Source organism: Artibeus jamaicensis, unplaced genomic scaffold (assembly GCF_021234435.1).
Source record: "Artibeus jamaicensis isolate MK-2021 breed Jamaican fruit bat unplaced genomic scaffold, CSHL_Jam_final scaffold_660, whole genome shotgun sequence".
NCBI classification, from domain to species: domain Eukaryota; kingdom Metazoa; phylum Chordata; class Mammalia; order Chiroptera; family Phyllostomidae; genus Artibeus; species Artibeus jamaicensis.
This window is the reverse complement of record NW_026522052.1, coordinates 1,717,415-1,720,780: the sequence shown is the minus strand read 5'-3', so window position 1 is coordinate 1,720,780 and position 3,366 is coordinate 1,717,415. Positions and strand designations below refer to the sequence as shown.

General features: G+C 42.2%; 1 pseudogene; it reads left to right on the top strand.

Annotated features, from left to right (window-relative positions):
* Positions 1-321: 321 nt before the first annotated feature.
* Positions 322-1,232, top strand: LOC119044048 (olfactory receptor 6X1-like; annotated as a pseudogene).
* The last annotated feature ends 2,134 nt before the right edge of the window (positions 1,233-3,366 follow it).

Genomic DNA, 3,366 nt, shown 5'->3' with positions numbered 1-3,366 from the left:
TTTGCTGTACAAGTGTGGAAAAGTAGTTTTCCACTCATAAAGTGTACTTAGTACTTTTAAGTCCATTAAAAGCCAGCACGAGAATGAGCCAAATCACTGGTCTGGAGGCGGTGCTTGCTCCGTGCACACGTGTGTGAAGGAGGCAGGGTGTCCTGAAGGACCTTAAATAGAATAATCAGAATCCTTCTTCTTTTCCTTTTTTTTTTTTTTTTTTTTGCAGGGTTGGGGGGGGTGGAGCAGGGGAGGAGAGGTTTAAACTGCATTTGAGCGTGAGATTCTAAGGTGCTACTTTTTGCCTGTTTTTCTAGAATATCCAGGAACATGAGAAATGGCAGGGCAATCATGGGGTTTATCCTGCCGGGCTTCCCTGGTGTCCAGGGACTACCAGCCCCTCTCTTCCCCCTGAACTTTCTCTTCTCTGCGTTAACTCTTGCAGGCAGTGGGCTCACTATTGCCATTTTTGGGACTCAGCCCAGGCTACAAATTTTAGTGGACTCCTCCCTTTGCAACTTGTCCTTCCTACAGATCAGGTACTCCACAGCCACCCCTGAACTACTAGACACCTTTTTGGTGGTGAGAGCAGCGAGCTGCACATCCTGCTGATTTCTTTCACTTTTTCTGGCACCACTGAGTTCTTTCTTCTCTCTCTCATGTCTTTTCCCCATTACCTGGCCATCTGAAAGCCTCTTTGCTACCCCACCGCATTGACCGGCATCGTCTGCCCGCAGCTGGCCTGGGTTCCTGGGTGTTGGGCTTCACCCTTGTTTTCTGGCAGATGATGCAGCTCATCCGGTTGCCATTCTGTGGCAACAATGGCATCAATCATTTCTCCCGTGATGTCGGTCTCATCTTGAAAGCAGCTTGGGAAGACACAGGCATGTTGGAGCTTCTGGGTTTCTTGGCCACTGTCCTGGTGATTTCAGGGCCACTGCTCCGCACTGTGATTTCCTAGGCCTCTATTCCTCTGCCACCCTACAGACTCCCTGAGCCGCTGGCCCCCAGAAGGTGTTCTCCACTAGTGCCTCTCACTTGGGAGTTGCCTCTCTGTCTATGGAGCAGTTTTGTTCATGTATCTGAGACCCACAGTACACTCCTCGAATAAGGTGGTATCAGTGCTAAATATTATCCTCACACCCCTTCTGATTCCTTTTATTTATACAATTAGAAACAAGGAGGTGAAAAAAGCCCTAAGGAAAGCAATGATTTTTCTAAACACTTGTCATGCAGAGTAAACCATGCAGCACATCAAATTACATTTAAGGCAGATACAAAATTAAATGTGAGAGAGGACTGGGCAGAAGATAAAGATGTTAAAGCAAACTGTGATGGTTAGGGTCCCCTATAAGAATTAGTTTCATATTTTAAAAAGGTTAGTTTCATATAAATGAACCAGAATTCCTCCTTGAAGAAGAGATATGACCTAATTCTCAACAAGGAAATCCCAGAACCCTCTCCCATTCATGAGCTAGAACTGAGAACTTGTTTAGCTATAAGTTGAAAGTAGGAGGCCACTGTAATCAAAACAGCCTAGTACCGGCATAAAAACAGGCACATAGACCAATGGAACAGCGTAGAGAACTCCAAAATAAACCATGTCTCTATGGTCAAGTAATATTCAACAAAGGGGGCAGAAGCATAAAATGGAGTAAAAATAGCCTCTTCAATAAATGGTGTTGGGAGAGCTGGATAGCTACATGCAAAAAAATGAAACTTGATCACAAACTTACACCATATGCAAAAATAAGTTCAAGGTGGATAAAAGACTTAAATATAAGTTGTGACATAATAAAAGTCCTAGAGGAGAACATTGGCAGGAAAAACTGAGTCATTCCATATAACAGCATCTTCACTGATAATATCCCCTAAAGCAAGGGGCATGAAGGAAAGAATAAACAAATGGGACCTCATCAAATTAAAAAGCTTCTGCATGGCTAAAAAACAGCATTAAAATGAAAAGAGAACCAACTGCATGGGAAAACATTTGCCAATGATACCTGGGACAAGGGTTTGATCTCCAAATTATATAAAGAACTCACATGACTCCACTCCAGGAAGATAAAAAGCCCAATTTAAAAATGGACAAAAGACTTGAGTAGACACTTCTCCAAGGAGGACATACAGAGGGCTCAGAGACATACGAAAAGATGCTCAGCATGAGTAGCCATCAGAGAGATGTGAATCAAAACCATGATGAGATACCACCTCACACCAGTCAGAATGGCCATCATAAACAAATCAACAAACAAGTGTTGGAGAGGATGCAGAGAGAAGAGAACCCTAGTGCACTGTTGCTGGGAATGCAGGCTGGTGTAGCCACTGTGGAAAACAGTATGGAATTTCCTCAGAAAACTAAAAATGGAACTGCCTTTTGACTTAACAATTCCACTGCTGGGATGATACCCTAAGAGCCCTGAAACACCAATCCAAAAGAACCTATGCACCCCAATTTTCATAGCAGCACAATTTACAATAGCCAAGTGCTGGAAGCAACCTAAGTGCCCATCAGCAAATGAGTGGGTCAAAAAAGTATGGAACATTTACACAATGGAATTCTACACAGCAGAGAGAAAGAAGGAGCTCCTATCCTTTGTGACAGCATGGATGGAAATAGAGAGCATTATGCTAAGTGAAATAATCCAGGGGAAAAAAGACAAATACCATATGATCTCACCTTTAACTGGAACATAATCAACAAAGGAAAGAACCAAACAAAATATAACCAGAGACATTGAAATTAAGAACAATCTAATAGCCAGAGGGGAGGGAGGAGACAGTGAGGGCAAGTATCTTCAGGAACTACTATAAAGGACACATGGACCACACCAAGGGGGAGGGTGGAAGCAAGCAAGGGAGGTGGGTTTGGCTGGGGTTGGGGAGAGTGGTGGAGAGAAAATGCAGACAACTGTAATTGAACAACAATAAAGTAATTAAACATACATTAAAAGGAATCAACATCAGATTAGAAGAAGCACTGGATCAAATCAGAGATTTGAAAAACAAGGTAGTAAAAAGAACCAAATCCAAAAGAGAAAGAAAATAAAAACATAAGAGTTTCAGGGACCCCAGAGACAACATCAAACATCATAGGAGTACCAGAAAGAGAAGAAAACAACGGATTAAAAGTTTTTTTTTAAGAAATAATGTCTTGAACACCTCCTGTCCTAAATTAGAAGATAGACATAAGTCAAGGATGCACAGAGAGCCCCAAACAAGGTGTATCCAAAGAGGCTTACACCAACACCTATTATAATTAAAATGGCAAAGGTGAAAAACAAAAAAGGATCTTAAAAGTAGTAAGAGACAAGAAATTAGATACGTACCAGGGAGCTGCCATAAGACAGAGGCTGATTTCTCAACAGAAACTAT